Source organism: Eriocheir sinensis, chromosome 26, assembly GCF_024679095.1.
Source record: "Eriocheir sinensis breed Jianghai 21 chromosome 26, ASM2467909v1, whole genome shotgun sequence".
Classification (NCBI taxonomy): Eukaryota; Metazoa; Arthropoda; class Malacostraca; order Decapoda; family Varunidae; genus Eriocheir; species Eriocheir sinensis.
Genome location: NC_066534.1, coordinates 11528532 through 11538174, shown reverse-complemented (window position 1 = coordinate 11538174; position 9643 = coordinate 11528532).

Here is a 9643-nt window from a genome sequence, read left to right as displayed (position 1 = left end):
TCGTGTGAGGTGTTGGTAGGTGGTGAGGTTCAGTGAAGTTGTTATGTATGTGAGGCAGGCCAAGCCAAGGCCACGGGCAGCGTCCGGACGCGGCGCCTTCCCCAGCCTGCAGGGTTGCCAAGTCACGGCGGCGCGAGGCGAGACTAGCCACAAAAAAATAGCCCAAAACATCAATATATAGAAAATGCTGAATTCCAGTATAATCCAATATTTATCTGTATATTTACGTACCATTGTGCGTCTTATATAAAACTCCCAATTCGTGTCTTTCAACTACTTTTATCAGTGAGCCCTCCTCAGAAATAGCCCAATTACCCTGGGAAAACCGCTCCCCTGGAACCCCTGTTGCTCACCAGCCGCTGGAAAACGACAAACTCACAAGGCTCCGGAAATAACTTTGAATGTAATTCGTAACGCATTTTTGGCAGACCAGCGTTATTGTATAAGTAGGCTACCTAATACCTAACTGTCGTTGGCGTGTCCAGTAATCATGTTCATGAAAATGCTATTTATGTACCGTTGGCCTTCGACATCTTATTTTAACAACATGGGCGTGGGGTGCCTCAATTGGTAATGGTGTACCACCTAACTCATCATCATCATCATCATCATCATCAAAGGCAACATGTCCATTGCAACTGTTCCTTATAACTTTCTCCACACCTGTTGGCTGTTAGTTCTGCCACTACAGCAGGTGTGCTGGAAAAAAAACGTCGGTATCTGTTTAGTAGAAGTAGTAGTAGTAGTAGTAGTAATAGTAGTATTTGAAAAATAAATGATTTTACATTCCTAGTGGCAACGTCACGAATACTATGGAGGAGATAATGAAGATAGCGGGCAGGTTCTGCACCAAATTGAACGGTGATTATCAATTAAGGTGTGCAGGAAGACGACGGGAAGGGGAATTATTCGCTGTACTCAAAAATTATCAGCGTGACCAAGGATGGAATAAAGATTTCAAGGAATGAGAAGCAGGAAGGTAGGAGGAGGCGGCTTGACTCTAGACTCTAGGGTTGTCAAAGATTCAGGCGATAGAAAAAAACAAAAAAACAAAAACGTAATGGCCCGCGATGCAAATAAAGAATCCTTATGTATGTATGTATTATAATATATATATATATATATATATATATATATATATATATATATATATATATATATATATATATATATATATATATATATATATATATATATATATATATATATATATATATATATATATATATATATATATATATATATATATATATATATATATATATATATATATATATATATATATATATATATATATATATATATATATATATATATATATATATATATATATATATATATATATATATATATATATATATATATATATATATATATATATATATATATATATATATATATATATATATATATATATATATATATATATATATATATATATATATATATATATATATATATATTTTACGCAGCTCAAGAGCACAATAAAGAGGAAAAATAAAAAAAACCGCAATGATTCTGCTCCTACAAATAGTGTTTAGTAAAAGAATTCAAAACAGAGAGGCCAGAGTTATGTGGAGAGGTGTCTTGATACGCACATTATGAAAGTGTTCAAGTCGTAGACAGGAGGAAATAAAGAAGAAGGAAGGTTGTTCCAGAGCATAAGGTATTTAGATAGAATAGGGATGAGCAAGAGTTGAAAGTGTGTGCAGCGGGGGGTCGGGAGGCGAAGGGCCGCCTCCCCTTCCACGCCCCTACATGACCAGCGCCCCTGCGTGGCTAACTGCATGCCCCCTCTAAGGAAGCATGCAGTTAGCAAGTTTAGAAGAGCAGTCAGCATGAAAATACCGATAGAAAATAGAAAGACAGGCAACACTGTGACAGAATTTAAGATAGACAACTGTGAGTAAGGGGAGGGAAGCTGATGAGATGAAGACTCTCCAACAGTGTTGTGTGTGGAGCCCCCCTACACATGAGATGCATGCTCCATACATGGGCGGACAAGGCCTCTGTATATGGATAGCATCTGTGAGTGGGAAAAAAAAAAAAAACTGGTGGAGACGATATAAAACGCCCAATCTCGACGAGAAAAATTATGATAATCTTAGTAATAATGGTAATGCTAATAATAATAGTAATAATAATAATAATAATAATAATAATAATAATAATAATAATAATAATAATAATAATAATAATAATAATAATAATAATAATAATAATAATAATAATAATAATAATAATAATAATAATAATAATAATAATAATAATAATAATAATAATAATAATAATAATAATAATAATAATAATAATAATAATAATAATAATAATAATAATAATAATAATAATAATAATAATAATAATAATAACAATGATACTATAACTTTTGACTTCATTCTGCCTCCACGTCCACCCACACGCAGGACCCACTAAAGAGCCCTCACGCCACGCTGGTACACGGGTTAGCTTGACTGGCAAACTGACAAACACGATCCATTAGTAAACACCAGCAATCTAATCCGTCGCCAGAGACCAAGGACCACTGGAAAGCACTTGGGAAAAAGCACTTAACACCTGCTTGAAGTTGATTTACGTGTTTAAACTGTGCATGTATATATGACGGGGTGGTGGTTGTGGTGGCTGTGATGGAGTGCTGCTGTGATGTGTTGGTGGTTGTTGTGGTGGTGGTGGTGATTGTGGTAGTGGTGATTGGGGTGGTGGTGGTGGTTTGGGAGTGATGGTGCTGTTGGTGGTGATGGTAGTGTTGGTGATCTCTTCCTCACCTCCACCCAATCGTACTTCACAACTGAGTCTGGCTATAGGGGTGGTGATGGTCATCCTTGGTGATGGTAGTGGTGGTGTTAGTAGTGGTGATGGCAGTGTTAGTGGTGGTGGTAGTAGTGGTGGTGGTGCTAGTGCTGATGTATGGGGTAGCTGTGTGTGTGTGTGTGTGTGTGTGTGTGTGTGTGTGTGTGTGTGTGTGTGTAATTTTTTTTTCACCTCTTGGTCTGCACAGCACAGAGCTCGTAGTACCGATCTTTGGGTAGGACTGAGACTGTGTGTGTGTGTATGTGTGTAATTCACCTCTTGGTCTGCTGCGGGTCTCTCTCGAGACAGCAGCCGTTTCCCTACGGAAGGAGCTCAGAGCTCAGTGACCGATCTTTGGGGAGCTTTGGGGAACACAACACACCGCGACAACGAGGTCACAACTTCTCGCCTTACGTCGCGTACCTACTCACTGCTAGGTGAACAGGGGCTACACGTGAAAGAATATAAACCCAACTTATCTTCACCCGGTCGGGAAATCGAACCCCGGTCCTTCTGGTTGTGAGGCAGACGCTATAACCACTGAGTTACCAGGCCGTGTGTGTGTGTGTGTGTGTGTGTGTGTGTGTGTGTGTGTATTTACCTAGTTGTACCTAGTTGTAGTTTTACAGGGCCTGGGCTTACGCTCGTGTGGTTCCGTCCCCATACCTGTCTTTGTCCAATTTTTCCTTAAAGTTGTGCACACTCTTCTCCGATACTACATCCTCACTTAGTCTGTTCCAAACCTCTATGTTTCTTTGTGAGAAGCTATATTTTTTTATGTCTCTCAAGCATCTTTCTTTTCTCAATTTTTTGCTGTGTCCTTGTGTGTTGCTGGTGTTTCTTACTTCTCTTGGTAGCAACTCCTTGTTATCTACTTCCATTTTATTCCACAATTTGTAAATTTGTATTAGGTCTCCCCTTTCTCTTCTTTGTTCCAATGTTGGCAGGTCCGTTTCCTTTAACTCTTCTTCATATGACAATCCCTCCAGTTCTGAAACCATTTTCGTTGCCATCCTTTGTATTCTTTCTAGTTTTTTTACGTGTTTCTTCTTATGGGGAGACCACACAGTTTCCGCATATTTTAACTTTGGTCTAATCATAGTGGTAATCATCTTTTTCATCATATTTTTATCCATGTAATGGAATGCTATTCCTATATTTCTCACCATTCTATACGTATCTCCGAATATCCTATTTACATGACTCTCTGACTTGATTATTTTGTATTATCACTCCCAGATCTCTCTCTTCTTGAACTTTTAATATTTCTCCATTTCCCTTTCTATATGTCCATTTTGGTCTCCCTTCACTCTTTCCCATTTGCATTACATGACATTTCTTCACGTTGAACTCCATCTCCCATCTCATACTCCAGTCCCAAATCTTATTTAGGTCCTCTTGCAGAATTTCAGTCTTTACTATTTCTTATGTGTCTCAGCAATTTCGCATCATCTGCAAACAAGCTCATGTAACTATTTACTTCCTCCGGCATATCAATTATATATACTATGAAAAGTATTGGTGCCAATACCGATCCTTGAGGCACCCCACTATCTACATTTCTCCATTCCGATTTCATGTCCTTTACCACTGTTTTCATTTATCTTCCCTTTAAGTAACTTTCCATCCAGTTTTTCACTTTCCCTTTCAATCCTCCTCTATTTTCCAGCTTCTATAATAGTCTTGTATGTGGAACTTTGTCGAAAGCCTTCTTTAAGTCCAAATACACGCAGTCTACACATCCATCGCTCTCCTGTGTTATGTCCGTCACTCTCGAGTAACAGCTCAATAAGTTTGTTACACATGAACGCCCTTTTCTAAAGCCATATTGTTTTTCTGTAATTATATTGTGTTCTAGAAATTTTGTCCATTGTTTCTTTATCACTTTTTCACATATTTTACAAACTATACTGGCCAATGATACAAGTCTATAGTTCAGAGGTTCTTCCTTTTTCCCGCTTATATATATATATATATATATATATATATATATATATATATATATATATATATATATATATATATATATATATATATATATATATATATATATATATATATATATATATATATATACTATGTGTGTGTGTGTGTGTGTGTGTGTGTCCATGCAAACAGTTCTTCGAGGCATACATTCATTCTTAAGGTATAATACGACAAACAAAAATAAAATACTGCTGCTCATGATACAAGGCCACACAAACTGTTTGTCATGCAAAACAGTCCACACAAACAAATCAGCCATGAGTGCCAACGACGGATGGGAAGTAAACCTTTTATAAAACGCCCTCCATTTCCGGCCACCGATACACAGGCCCCTCATTCACGGCGAGAAGCAAAGTTGTTCATGCGTTCAACCCTCCACCCCCTTACACACACAAACACACACACACACACACACACACACACACACACACACACACACACACACACACACACACACACACACACTATTACTGCACTTCATCAGAGCCTTCACCACCACACACCACCACACGTCTTAAGGTTAAGTAGGTGATGGAACGGAATGAAACAATACAGTAAAAGTAAATAGAAAAAAATGAATAAAATGCTACGCTTTCACAATGACTTTACATCTTTCCCAAAGTACCATGCCACCAGAAAAAAAGAACGAAAAATATATATAAAAACGCATTGCAAAACAAACAAAACAAACAAAGCAATTATAACATATAACGCATCAGAACATATTATGCCAGTACAAAAAAAGTTACATTTGCAGGGCCGCACTCATGGGGGGGTCGGGGGTTCCGGACTTTCTGACTTTCTGATCCAAAACGAAAAAAATGGGATTTTTTTGTTGCATTTCTGGAGAACTTAATATTTCCTTTTTATTTATATATTCATCATTGAATAATATAGTTAGGTGACGACACATCCACTATATGAAAGAAATTTGTCCCGCTGCGCTCAGCACTCGCCCCTCTTCAATTTAGTGGAAAAAGACCATCCCCTATCTTACAGCTCTGGGATTACAGATCTGTCGTCAAATGAACGTTGGCTTTTTAATAAAAAAAGAATCGTTTAGTCAGTATGTCGCTAAGAAAACGTACATACGGTAAAGAGGCGAGATATGGTTTGGTTATGTAATGAGAAGTTTAAAACACCTTACCAAAAGGGCCTCGGGGTATTAGGTTGAAGGAGGAGGGTCGAGGACGAGACAGAGAAAACGTTGGAGAGATGGACTTTAAGCGGACTCCAACGAATGAGAGCAATAGAGGAAGATATAATAAACATGAATAATTGAAAAATACTCGTAAACGGTGAAAACGATGAAAAAGAAGTTTGTCTCGAAGCGTTGCGCCTGTTGAAAATAATTAGATTTGTCACCGAAAATGTCTCGACGGTGAAGCAAGACCTGCTCCTAAAGAAGCATCGCCCCATTAGTCAGTCACAAAAGTGATACGTAATTCAGTACACAAATCATTCCAGCATGTTTAGTGGCAGCCATGCACCAGTTGCTTTGAAACCATACAAACAAAATTGTTTATGCTGCACGACTCACTAAAAGAATGCATACATTAATTTTTTTTTATAAAATATTCTTCAGTTATCTTCCCTTCACTGGGAACCATCTAACCTTGAATAATGTCCATAAAAATATCATGACAAATGAAACGGACTGTGGGCGGAGCAGGGGAGCTTGCCTTGCAGACAGGTGACATTAACATAGCTGTTCTCCACCAGAGGGGACCTAGGTTCGAGTTCCACCGATGCACAAATTTTAACCATCGCCGAGTGGCGGAAGATTACCCACATGCTGCCCAGATCTTCAATCAACCCTAAGTAAAGCTACTTCGGTCAAGAGAAGCACCGGGGGGCAGCATGTTACCCAAGCAAGAGTCATGCATCACAGCAGCCACTATAAATCAAATTCGCCTGCTCCACTAACAGGCTGGGGTCATCCAAGAGACCCCTTAAGAAAGCCCACCGGCGCTAGAGGCAGCACCTAGAAAAAAAGACACCCATAAGAAATAATATCCCCATCCCTGACTGTACCACTTCCACAAGAATAGCACCCGTTTACATGATGGCTTAAATGCAGACTACGTTATACTGTTATAGGTTACAGACACACCACACCAGAGACAGACATCCATTCCACCTCATAAACAAACAACAACAACAAAAAAAAACAACCACTACGACACAGGCCCATACTTCCCAACCTACATCTCACACAACACAGCAAGATCTCCAGGCATATTCTCACAAACAACAAAGAACATAACAACATGCACACTTCACAGGAACCCCAAACAATAAGCGACCTCAGCCAAGCCAATTCAAATTCCAAAATCCTCAAGACCGAACTTCCAAGATACCAACTAAACCCCCTTTAAATTAGAGTTGACTGACAAATAATTCTGAGAACCCACCAACATACACAACCCAACACTTAAAGAAATAGACACAACATAGAAGGCTGGTTTAACGGACTAAATATCTTAGTTAAACAAAAAAAATTCCAACCACACAACACATGACACTGGCCCCCGTATGGAGTATGCGTCTCATTTATGGGGGGAGCTCAACCCACACAACTCTTTTGGACAGAGCAATCAATGACTTTTCGACTCATCAGTTCCCCATCTCTTCCTGACTCTTTCTTGTCTCTTAAATTTCGCAGCAATATTGCATCTTCTTTTATATTCTACAGCTGTTGTCATGCTAATTGATCTTCTGAACTTGCTAACTGCATGCCTGTACCCCTTCTGCGCTTTCTACTCTAGCTCACCCCTGTGCTGTCTAAATCCCTTATGCAAGAGTTAACCAGCATTTTCATCCTCTCATCACTGTTACTGGTAAACTCTGGAACAGCTTTCCTTCGTCTGTATACATAATAAGGCGAAAGAGGAGTGGCAGAGATTGAAAAGCAAACCCACGGCTGATGTGATTTCGCAACCTGGCGGCCTCAAGGCATATTTGCTTTCTCTCACATTGCAACACCTTCAATACATTACACCTTTATTGGACATTTATTCCCTTGCTGCTTTTCAATTTTATAGTGTCCTCGTCCCGCTAAGTGACCGTAAAAAGACTTGCGCCATAGCTAAGCGGCGTTTAAAAGATTTGTAGTGCTAAGCGGCATTGAAAGATTCATGCACAAAAGCGCCATTGTTCTCAGCTTAGGGTTTGCACAAGCTTGGCGATGCATCACGGTAATGCGCTCCCTGTCGATAAACACTTCAGCTTCGTGGCGGCGACGGTGTTGACGGCTCGGCGACGCTTGGCTATATAAGGAAGGCTGTTGCGGGTGTTACTCTTTGTGTGAGGGAGACGTGAGTGCCGCCCTGTCTAGGTGCCACCCACTACACTTCACTTCTTCGCTTGCTTCCCGTGCTTCTCCGTTCTGTGCTCCTCTTCCTTCTCTTATTTGTCGTTATTCAGAGTGTACCTTCTGCCTTTCAGTCTTTCTCTCCCTCCCTGTCTGATTGTCTGTCTGTTTGCCTGTGCTGTGCGAGGGAGGTAATGGTGAGGGGAGGGTGAAGGGGAGGTGTTGGTGTTAATTGTTGTTGTGAAGTGAGATAGCACGAGGGTAAAGAAAAGGGTTAGACTCTATTTTGATCTTCTTTTGTTTGAAGGAATCGGTGTCTTATTTTACTATTCTTTCACTTCTCTTTTCTTACATATTTATTTACCTTTTTATTTATCTTAACTTTTTTTTTTGTTCAGTTCATTCATTTACATTTTAATTTCTGGCGCTGTTTCTACGGATTGTCCCAAAAACATTAGCTAAAGTTGTTAAGAGGACATTTAGGGTGATTTTTAAAGTTTTAGACCTCTTTGTCTGCCTGCCTGTCTGCTAGTCTTTCTGCTTGTTGTCTGTTTATCTAATTGTGAGTCTCTCTCTCTCTCTCTCTCTCTCTCTCTCTCTCTCTCTCTCTCTCTCTCTCTCTCTCTCTCTCTCTCTCTCTCTCTCTCCCAGCGCAAGGGTTCAGGCGCTCACTAAGGACTAGCGTGTCAGGACCACTCCCAGCGATGGCCCATCCCCTGCATCTTGCCCTGCAGGACTCCGCCGTGCTGCAGGACCTCCGCGCCAACCCCAGCTCCTTCAGGTGACCCAGGCGCACACACACACACACACACACACACACACACACACACACACACACACACACACACACACACGGCATTCCTTTATAATATAATTAAAATTAGGAGCCATAGTTTATTGCAGATCATATGCAAAGGAGAAATAATAATAAAATGATCTTGAATGTGCAAGAAATGGAAGAAAAAAATCACAGTAGGTTATGACAACAATAGCAACAATAAGAACAGCAACTACACCAAACAAACAACAACAAACATAACAAAAACAGCAACAACTATAAAAAAAATAATAACAAAAAACAGCAGCAAGTCAAACACAATCACCAGGAGTGACAAGAGCAGAAACAAGAGGAAAAACAACAACACCAATAACTCTGACAATAAAAATAACAGCAACAACAGAAGCAGAAACATTTACAATATTAATAACAACAGCAACAACAACAACAGCGAAAGAAACAACAACAATAACTACTGTCCCACCACAAAAACTCATTATCAAAAAGCACAGTGCCTCACCACGCGTCGCTAAAACTTCCCCGATCCTTCAAAAACTTCTTCTTTCCTGGACCGCTGAGAGAGAGAGAGAGAGAGAGAGAGAGAGAGAGAGAGAGAGAGAGAGAGAGAGAGAGAGAGAGAGAGAGAGAGAGAGAGAGAGCTTTTTTTTCGATTAAAATATGCCAGATACATATCCACATGGTCCACGACTAAGTGATTTATTTCCGATCAGAAGACTCCATCGACACTGACCACTCTT